We start from the raw sequence: 11,686 nt of genomic DNA, 5'->3' as shown, positions 1-11,686 counted from the left end.
TCTACAGTTCAAATGAATCTTCAAAGTTATACCACCAATCATATAGAAACATACAGTGGAATATATGATCTGTATAAATTAGAGATGAGCGGTTCGGATTCTGTGGAATCCGAACCGCTCCGAACATTGGGGATCCGAGTCCACCCGAACCCTGTTCGGGTGTTCACCGCCTGACTCGGATCCCCGTTCGGGGCCGAACGGCGGCCGCCTGATGTCGGATTCTCACTAGAGAATCCGACATCAGGTCTCCTCGCGTGTAGGGCAGAGCGCAGTGATAGCGCTCTGCCCTACACAGACACAGACACACAGCCGCCAGCGGCAGCTGTGTGTTTGTTACAGCAGCCAATGAGAGTCACACAGACTCTCATTGGCTGCTGCACGGAGGGAGCCGGCTGGAGCTCACACATGAGCTCCGTCTTCCGGCTCCCTCCTCAGCGTGTGACAGAGCGGACGGCGCTGGAGCGGTGGATACAGGTAAGTTTTATTTTTTTTATTATTTTACTTGTCAAAGGTCCGGGGGCGCTACTGGGGGGGGGGTCTGCACTACTGGGGGGGTCTGCTACTGGGGGGGGGCTATACTACTGGGGGGGCCATACTACAGAGGGGCCTGCTACTGGGGGGGCTATACTACTGGGGGGGGTCTGCACTACTGGGGGGGGTCTGCTACTGGGGGAGGCAATACTACTGGGGGGGCCATACTACAGAGGGGCCTGCTACTGGGGGGGGCTATACTACTGGGGGGGGTCTGCTACTGGGGGGGCCATACTACTGGGGGGGATCTGCACTATTGGGGGGCCATACTACAGAGGGGCCTGCTACTGGGGGGGGCTATACTACTGGGGGGGTCTGCACTACTGGGGGGGTCTGCTACTGGGCAGGGCTATACTACTGGGGGGGCCATACTACAGAGGGGCCTGCTACTGGGGGGGGCTATACTACTGGGGGGGTCTGCTACTGGGGGGGCCATACTACTGAGGGGCCTGCTACTGGGGGGGGCCATACTACTGGGGGGGCCTACTACAGGGGGGGCCATACTACAGGGGGGGGCCCATACTACAGGGGGGGCTACTACTGGAGCAGCCTACTACTGGGGGGGCCTGCTACTGGGGCAGCCTACTACTGGGGGAGCCATACTACTGGGGGGGCATACTACTGGGTGGCATGCTAATGGGGGGCATACTACTGGGGGGGCCTGCTAATGGGGGACATACTACTGGGGGGGCCTGCTAATGGGGGGCATACTACTGGGGAGCATTCAACTGGGGGCACTGCATAGTGGACGGTACTACTAAGGGGACTGCATAGGGGGCACCACTGCTGGGGGACATTGTGTAAGGGACACCGCTACTGTGGGCATTGTGTAAAAGGGTCACTACTGTGGGCATTGTGTAAAAGGGGCACTACTGTGTGTCGTAACATAAATAAGAGACACTACTTTATGGTGTAATGTGAATCAGGCCCTATGTGCGGTGTAATGCTAATAAGATTGTGCACTGTGACTCCTAGGGCCGTAGCCCACTTTGTAAACAAGTACTGTGACTCTGCTGGCCGTACCCCACTGGGTGGGTGCACTACTTTTCATTTCTGCCACTGCTGTGTGGCAATGTGTCATAGATGTGCTTTATACTGTGGTGTCTGTGTCGTTGTGCCGCTGCTTTGTCGCTTAGTAACCAGTCAGCTCACTGCAACCTTTGGCCAATAATGTTGAAAACAATATTATAAGCTGTGATATGGTCTAAATTGACTGGAAATTAATGTTATTGAGGTTAATAATACTCTAGGAAGAAAAAAAAGACCAATTTATGTGATTTTAGCTTTTTTTGTCAATTTTTGTAAAAAAAATCCAAATCCAAATCCAAATCCAAATCCAAAGCCAGTCACCGCAGTTTGGCAAATTCAAATCCAAATCCAAAGCCGGACGACGAATTAGAACCAAATCCAAATCCAAATCCGGCAAAAATGGTCCGGCGCACATCCCTAGTATAAATATATAAGGCTGAAATAAACAAAGTGATATATACTGTAAATGAATCCTTTTAGGTATAATACTGAGTTCAAGTAACCATTAAGGGGAAGGTATCACTAATTAGAAAACAAACCATAGTTGTAAACAGATGTGTTTCATGTAGCAGGTCGTTCAGCACATAATCATACATTTATATCATGCAGAGTCTGATACATTTTCATAATACATATAAAAACAATATTCATGTATGCATATTACAGATGCTCCTCACTTAACAACCTACTCGTTTAACAACCGCTCGGACTTATGACCAGCTGGAACCCATAGTACAATGACTAAAATGTTACTCTGAATGTCTTATTTTTTTTATAGAACTTTGGCCCTGATTCAGAGCCGGACGCTCTGACAGAGCGCTCGCTCTGAATCAGGGCCGTCCTTCTTGTTTTTCAGAGCGGCCTCCTAGCCGCTCGCATAGCTGTGGGTGACAACCCACAGGTATAGCGAGCGGCCAGGAAGATGGTCGCGATGGTCAAGACCATCGCGACCATCGGGCTTGCGACGAGACCCTTGTGGTAGGGTCTCGTTGCCGCAAGCCCCAGAGTGCTTTCGGCTCTAACAGAGCCGAAAGCACTCTCATTGACATCACTTGTGATGTCAGTGGAGCCGACCCCAGACGGTAGGCGTTCCCATGGGAACGCCTCTGTCTGGGCAGCCACGCCCCCGGCCTGTCCACCAAAGGGGGCGTGCTGTCACTCAACATCGACAGCACGCCCCCTTTGGTACGAGACCCGGAGCAACGGATTGCCCGTCGCTATCTGGGTCTCGCGCATGCGCACGACGGAGCCAGCTCCATCGTGTGCATGCACACTGGGCCACCATCGACCCGCTTGCGAGCGCTTAGCGCTCGCGAGCGGCTCTGAATCAGGCCCTTTAATTGTACTGCACAGTATGTAAGAGTTATGCAAAGTAAAACACAGATACAGTATCAAGTTTGAGTTTCCTTCAGACCTTTTCTTTTTTCAGAATAAATAAAAATCATTACCTGTATAAAGTATATATGGCTCCTCGTTTAGTTACCAATTCGTTTAACAACCTAGTCATGGGAACAGAACTCATTCGTTAAGTGAGGAGCATCTGTATTGGTAATGCAGGTGTGTCATGATTGCTTCTGATGTGTGTCAGAGCTCGCAACTGCAATCCTGTACGTAGTTACAATGGCTATGCTGTGCTACCAAAGGGTCACTTAGAAGGTCGATGTTTGTCTGATGTGCATCCAATGGTTGTGTCTTTGTATGCAAGCGGCGGTTCAGAGACGCCTACAGTGGGGATCTCAAAACAAATCCAGGTAGCTGCAATATTTGCATACATTCGCACAGACCATTATCACTGCATCGACTGCTTCCAGGGAAGCAGGGAAGTGCCCGGAGCTGGTTAATGTTTGGGAAGGGGCACCCCTTTTTTTTGGTGGTCTCCACTTCCCAAAGATTGCCATTCCTGGGCTGACCAGTTTGGGGCTGGTTTACGACAGGGGGACCCCCGAATGTGTACCTCCCTGCTGTAGTGTAACCCCACTGACTGGTTCATTCCGGTGCTGCTTAAATGAAAATAGGGGGAACTCCACATTGGTTTCCCCCAAAATTTTCCTCTACTAGACCAAGGGCCTGATTCAGACCCGCTCGCAAGAGCATTGCACTCACAAGCGGGTCGATGGTGGCCCAGTGCACACACGCAGCGTGCACAACGCACATGCGCAAGCCCCGTAGCGAGTGAGACCTTCACTCGCTCCGGAGCTCGCAGCAAAACAGGGTGGTTGTCGATGTTGATCGACAGCTCGCCCCATTTTGTAGGGGGGTAGGCGGGGGTGGCTGAACCAACAGAGGCGTTCCCGAAGGAATGCCTGCCATTTGTGGGCGTTCCTGCTGACATCACTCGTGATGTCAGTAGTGGATTTCCGGCTCTATTAGAGCTGGAAGTCCACTCGGCATTGCGAGTGCTGAGACCCTACCACAAGGGTCTCCTCGCAATGCCGATGGTCGCGATAATCGCGACCATATCCTGCCCGCTCGCACTAGCTGTGGGTGGGCACCAACAGCTTAGCGAGTGGACAGGGAAAAAATAAATAAATACTCCCCACCCTTATTCAGAGCGTGCGCTCGCAAATAGCGAGCAGCTCTGAATCAGGCACAGAGGACCTGATTCAGAGCCGGACGCTATTTGCGGACGCTCGTTCATAAAAAGGGGCTGGCTATTTGAATTAAGCACTCGCTCTTTGCGGTCTGTTGACACCTCTATGTCTGAACGAGCGAACGAAACATGCGCTCACTATTTAGGAAAAAACGCCCCCTGGCCGCTCGCATCCTACGTCATCTCCGCTATTTATTTGATTAATCGAGTACATTGTAAGGCGTATGAACTGCTCGCAGTGCTTGTGGTTGGATTTTCCTACCGCAATCATGCGAGCAGTTCAGGCTAAAATACAACCAAGTGACGTGGTCAATGACGCTGCTTTGTTAATTATGCACTCCCATTAAACGCCCGTTTTGACCGTTTGGCACGCCTGCGTTCGGATCTCCACTCCCCGTTTTCAAGCACCTTCCCCTGTTACCACCCACAAACGCCTCATCCTGTCACTGAAATTAGCAGGCATTCGCTATTTTGCGAGCACACGATTTTTGACCACACTGACTGGTTCGCGCATGCGTACTAAAACCCATACACATGCGCAGATGTGCGAACATCGCTCGGAGTGAACGAGTGGCCGCTTACGAGCGGCTCTGAATGAGACCCCAAGTTCAGAGGTCTAGGGCTGGTTATGCCTTTAGTAGGGGGACCCCACAACATTTTTTTTTTTTAAACCAACAGTATACAGTAACACTGAGATGCCTGCACAGATCAGGAAAAAATATCAGTGTTCACTACTGCTCCGGTGGTTTACCATTCTGTGCATCTGCGACTTTAAAACATCGCAGCCGCAGGGACTTGTATTGAAATACAATAAAACTCCATAGGGGGGTAAATGTACTAAGCCTTGGATAGAGATAAAGTGCAGAGAGATAAATTACCAACCAATCAGCTCTTAACTGTAATTTTGCAAACACAGCCTGTAACATGACAGTTAGGAGCTGATTGGTTGGCAGTTTATCTCTCCACTGTTTCTCTTTCCAAGGCTTAGTACATTTCCCCCCCCCCCCCATTTTAATTATTTATTGCATGTTTTCTGTTTTTCTTTTGTTTTGTTATTTAGAAGATACGAAAGTAGGGTACTGTAGTGATGGGTTTTTCCACCTTTTATCCTAATGTTGGTCTGTTTTCATTCAGCTCACCCCACAGTACATAAGGGTCACTTTACTGTTACACATTCTGCCAAAGAGAAATTCACCCATCCCCTACATTATACAGTTACTAAGAGAACAAATTATATTAAACTTCTATTGATATCCATTGATAAGAATGTATATCCTGAAAACCTGGATTGCAATGGTAGAGTTAGTGAAGTTCTGCAGTAAGAGATGTACACTGTACATATAGCATATACTACTTAGTGTCTTGATTGTCAATAGTTCACTTGCAGAGCAATCTAAAATTAACATTTTAAAAATATACTGTATATACTGTTATATACTATTGATAACAAAATCAAATTTGAAATGATTCTTCAATACCACAATCCTTAACAGGAATGTTAAGCAGCTGCACACCTCCCTTGTGCTGGCCCTGATTATTCTTACTGTTATTGCATTGAGGCCTGTCCCTATGCTCACACCTTGAATAAGGCCGATGTATTTGCGTCATTATTGCAAGCAATAAGATACTATCCTGTATGCTGTTAGAGGATATGTCAGCATTTAGCTAGAGTACAAGGGGTAAATTGACTAAGATGGGAGTTCTATTAAGAAGTGATGTTGCCCATAGCAACCAATCAGATTCCAGGTATTATCTTCTAGAAGGTGCTAGATAAATGAGAAGTAGAATCTGATTGGTTGCTATGGGCAACATCACTTCTAAATAGAACTCCCATCTTAGTAAATTTATCCCCAAGTCTCATCATGAAACTATCCTACTTTATTAAAGATTGCACATTCAACATAATAATGGTCAAGTTATAGGCAGGAAAAAATCCCTGTGCAGTGCTGCTATGATGGTTTTCCGTACTATACATCTGCGACATTATAGCGACTACTTCCACGAGCAGCATGTGCATGGCCTGCCTGTCAGGACTTGCTATACTTTTTTGCCATCTGCATCCACTGCTATTGTATTCAGGGCCTGATTCAGAGCCGCTCGTAAGCGGCCGCTCGTTCGCTATGAGCGATGTTCGCACAACTGCGCATGCTTATGGGTCGTAATGCGCATGCGCAAACCAGTCATTGCGGTCGAGAATCGTGCGCTCGCAAAACAGCGAGGGACTGCTAATTTGATTGACAGAATGTACCGTTTTTGTGGGTGGTAACAGGGGAAGGTGCTTGAAAATGGGGGAGTGGAGATCCGAACGCAGGCGTGCCTAATGGTAAAAAGGGCATTTAATGGGAGTGCATAATTAGTAAAGGAGCGTCATCGACCACGTCACTTGGTTGTCTTTTAGCCTGAACTGCTCGCAGTGATAGCGGTAGGAAAAACCTACCACAAGCACTGCGAGCAGTTCAGATGCCTTTCGATGTACCCGATTAATCAAATAAATACCGGAGATGACGTTTGATGCGAATGGCAAAGGGGCGTCTTTACAAAATAGCGAGCGCATTTTTCGTCTGCTCGCCCAGACATAGAGGTGTCAACAAACCGCAATTAGCGAGCGCTCAATTTAAATAGCCGGCAAATAGCGTCCGGCTCTGAATCAGTCCCTCAGTTCTGTCATTTTCTTCAGTTGAGCACTGGCCACCCAGCGGATAAGCTCTGTATTGCATCCCATGGATTCAGTGCATCTTACCACACCCACCCATGGTATTTTTATAACATGACTAAGATGCCTATATGACACGACCTGAGCAACAATGAGGGGGGATGCATCTGTACATAGGTTATGTGTGCTTTGAACTTTTTAGATAGTAGGAAATAATTTTTTGCGTTTGTTTCTATAGTTATTAGAGATGTGCGGGTTCAGTTTTATTCGGCTCTTATCACCAAATTACCGCAACTTTGTATTAGTTTGTAATTAGTTTGTAATTCTATTATTGGCTATCCAAACACGTGACAGCCGGATAGCCAGTATGATGCAGTTATTGAGATCCGAGCATATCCGAGTAAAACCGAACCGCACATCTCCAATAGTTATGCACTCTTGAAACTGCAGTTATTTAGCATGTACAGTCTCTGTAGTTAGCTTCATAGTACTAGACTTTAATGCCACAACCAAGAAGTCGTACTCTTGCTCAAGGTTTTGCAACATTGCCACTGCAACCTCCTCATCATCTATTGTAATGCCCACTAAAGGTAATTGTTGAGAGATGGATAACATACTGTCTATATATTTGTTCATATTTTTATATGCACTAAGCTTAGTTACACATAGTGTGTGCCTCAATATAATTGTTCTCATTACCCCTTTATCTTCATAAGCCATTTGTAATGTCATCCACATACCATATGCTGTCTTCTTCACGTGGATAATGGAATATACACATGTGATGTATTATAGATCTGTTGTCATTCAAATGCATGAGGAAAAATACATACAGTAGTTACATAATAAATTTAACTAAATCTCAATAAGGTGCATGTACACTATTTAAGATGTTTACCTATGGGCGCCTAATTACTATTAGTTATTACAATGTGAATTAGACTTCAACTTTCATATCTTTTGTATGTATGTTGTGACTAGATGACCTCTACACACTAGGTGATCACATATTATTGTACGCAGAGGAGGTTATTTTGCCTTGAACAACATGACTGGGCTTATTTCATCACTCCTACATTCCAGCCTAGGACATGTTTGGTGTCAAGCTCTTCATTGGTCAGTCCATCCCTGAGTAACTGACCAAAAGTGTTTCATGGGCAAATGACCCCAGTGCCCAAAAGCTCCAGGGGATAACCAGTTGTACATGTTTCCTGTCTGTTATATTTTCTTCAACATTCCTGGCTACTCTGTACATGAACCATTCCTGCTAGTTTACATTCAATGCCCCTTCTCTGAAAGGCAGACAGAAGTTTGGCATTTGTGCCTTCCAGCAATGGGTCAGAGAGCTTAGCTTCCCTGAACACTTCTCTGCAGCCCTTATTCTCTCCTAAGTTGGGACACTCTACAGGGTAGTCTAAGTTGGATTGCTAGGTTCAGTTTGATTGGGGTCAGTTAAAGGGAGGTCAGTGCAGTCACTCATACTCACTGCTGGAGATGGCAAACCACTAGGACAGAAGCTTCTCTGGGCACCCCCAAAAGATCCAATGATCTGGAACAAACACCCTCTGAATTGCTTTGGGAAGCATGTATACTAAAGGCAAAACATGTTGAGTAAATGACTAAATCTAGTTATTGATTAATTCTCCTTTGGGCTGGTTGATGCTTTGGTTGGTGCGCTTGCAGTTGTCTACTTGCTGTGACCTTTTTCTTTGGGCTGGGCAGTGCTGGGTCAGATGATGAAGACTGCAGTCTGACAACTTTACTCCAGGTGATGGCATTAGAAATGTGGTAATGATTCCTCCATCAAGATCAATTCCCTGCACCATATCGATAAGAGCCCATCATGACAGCAACATCTCTCAACTTCTGTCCAGCTCCAAAATCCTGATAGACCTTCGCCATGGGTACCTCTTACTTCAGTGCACCTGCTACAGTCACTTTGGTAGTATGGCCCTGTAACACTGCAGCAGGATCAGCAAGGTGGGGGCTCACTACAGTTCTTGGGGCCATAGAGTCTCTCAGCTGTTTTCCCTGCAGGGGTCCCATTTAGACCAGATGTAGCTGTCTCTACATATCTTGTGTTGGACCTTTGGCCAAGCAGGGGATTCTCTTTGCAGAGTTCTCCTTTTGTCACTACACTCCATTGGACTGATGAGTGGTAACAGCCTTTTTTGGACTCACCTCCACAGGTCAAATAAGAAAGCCAGGCTCTTGGAAACTTTTTCCTTTAAGACTCAAAAGGTATTACATATTCCTTTAGGAGGGATGTTACAAATTCTTCATAGTCTCCACAGTGGCCATTCCTCGATAAGCCTCTAGTGCCTCTCCATGTAGAGTAGGCACTGGGTATTGAACCCACTCCTGCTTGGCAACTCATGGCGTTTGCTTGTAAACATCAATGTCCCCATCACTGTCTTTAAGCCTGGCAAAGCGAATGGGTCCTGTTTTGGGCAAAAGAGCTGGAATAGGTTCTCTAGGCATTATAGGCATTGGTGCAAACTCGTAATGCCACTTTTGGATGATGACAATCCATGTGTTCTTCATTCATAATCATAATTTCTAATAATAACTACTCACAATAAGCTATTGGTATACCTTTCTGTATGCAATTTATGCCTACATATTTAGTTTAAATTGTGCCCAACTCTACATTAATCCCAGAGTCTGCAACAGGATTCCATGTTGTAAAACAGCAAAATGAGAAAGCCCAAAGTGGGTGAATACCTTTTATACCCACTGTACTGTAGTAGGGATGTGGGATGTGCTACTGTGTATTTTCTTTGAAAGTTAGAAATATAATAACCAGAAAATAATTTAGTTTAATAAGAATTGTATTATATAAATTGCACAATTCTAAGATGAAAATATGAACAGTTCAATGTGGTAGGACATTTACTATTACTGGTTATAGAAAATTTATTTTTCTTATGCCATTAATGAGCCCAATTAGTGGGCACTGCTCTGCCTTATTCATAATCTTCTTCTACTTTGAATCAAATATGTGTGTTATTTAATTGATAGAAACAAAAAATTTTACACTATGCCCCTCCTCAGTTTGCAGTATTTATGAATATTAAGATATCTGAGCAACTTGGTCTCATGCCCGTATCACCAGAATAAAAGGTTCCTCACTGCTGCTGTCAGGGAGCCACTAAGTTACTGTAAACTGTTGTATAATCCCATATGTAGGAGACTGAGTTGTTTTAGAAACTAGTGGGCCCATATGCAAGACCCACTAGTGTGGGAAGTTTCAGAAAGAGGGGGAGCTGGTACTACTAACCTGGGCATAGGCCAGTTGAAGGAGCCCAGCAGGGACTGTGATCAGCAATTGCCACAACCTGAAAAATTCTCCAAACTGCCCACTACCACTGTTGCCGAGTCTGTATAGCTGCACATTCGGCAGTGAAAGCAGTCTCCTCTTTTTAACTGCAAGATGTGCTGCTGTACAGAAGTGGCTGCAGCAGTGGTGGGCAGACAGAATAATTGATACAGGTGGGCCCCTGGACCAATCCTCCCCCTGGAGCCAGTTTTTTTGGGAGGAGGAGAGACCATGCCTCCTGGATTTGGCTATAGCCCCCAGTACCAAGGGCTGTCACAGCTCTCGACAACCCTGCAGGACAACAGTGGAAAGGGCATCAAATGAGCATAGCAATAAATTGCCCACATGCCTTTAAGTCCTCTGCATGCTAGTGTTGTGGTTTCAAGCTCTGCTCTGACTGTCCTGCATTGTGTGCTGTCTGTTGATCAAGTCACGGTGGACAACAGCTCTGAAAGCGACAGTTGCAACATGGGAGGTGGGAGGTGGAGCCAATAGGTTCCAATATGCTGATGGGGACTATGGCCAGTAGTTCTTCTGCTCATTAAATACTTCTTCTGCCCCATGGCAGATGGGGGGTGTAAGTTGTGCTGCATGGGGCTCCCCTGGCTCATGGGCCCATGTGCACTGCACCATTGTTAATACGTCACATACAGTAATTTGGATTCATATGTATTAAACTCCCTATCGTCAGATAATGCGTGCTACCATAAAGTTATTAAAACCAAGCTTAAATAAAATAAAGAGACAGACCAAGTATATATGCAATCAAAAATATATGGTCAGCTTTATTTAATTTACAATCAGAATATGGTGGCATAAGAAAGAACGGCCAGTAACCTGACGCCCCACACTTGACATATGCAAGGATGTAAAATACTCACTGAACGGGCCAATATCCCAATTCAAGTGTAATAGTGATATAAAACTTGCAAGGGCCGATATCCCTCTCTGGCAAGTTAAACGGTATCCAGCCCCATCCCAAAGCACTATTTTAGCCCTCTCCGAAGAGAGGTGCCTCTGACCCCTGTAGGGTAAAATCAGCCTAACCAGTGCATTGAAGGGGGCGCACCGCTCGTACTGCAGCAAGGTGGACGCTTTATAGACACTGCCGTTCTTTCCCGCCCTGGAAATAAAGCCGACACAAGACACAAGAGGAAAAAAGTGGGAGGGAGGGTGGGAGATCAGATCCAAAGAGGCAGTTTAACCTTACAGACCTACCCATACTCCTGTTAACCACACCCCTTGCACAACACTCCACCAATCCTAACCTAATGTCAATCTGACCATAAAAAACTAACACTCCCCTACCTAACTTTATTAACCCCACGCATCCCTGACTAGGGGTTTATGTGCCCTCTGATCTATCCGAACTTCGGTTATCTTACGTACTGTATTATCCAGCACAACCTCCCTTGGCAGATAATAGATAATATGTTGGATGTGAGATGCTTAAGCATAACCACACCTATAAAGCAGAATGTACTCGATATGTCAGTCTTTACAATATACACCCTACACAATATGTCACTGTAATTATGATTGCAAATGAGAGTCCACTCTATAA

Source organism: Taudactylus pleione, unplaced genomic scaffold (assembly GCF_031769625.1).
Source record: "Taudactylus pleione unplaced genomic scaffold, aTauple2 ptg000051l, whole genome shotgun sequence".
In the NCBI taxonomy this organism is placed as follows: domain Eukaryota; kingdom Metazoa; phylum Chordata; class Amphibia; order Anura; family Myobatrachidae; genus Taudactylus; species Taudactylus pleione.
The sequence above is the reverse complement of the archived record's forward strand: the minus strand, read 5'-3'. Positions refer to the sequence as shown.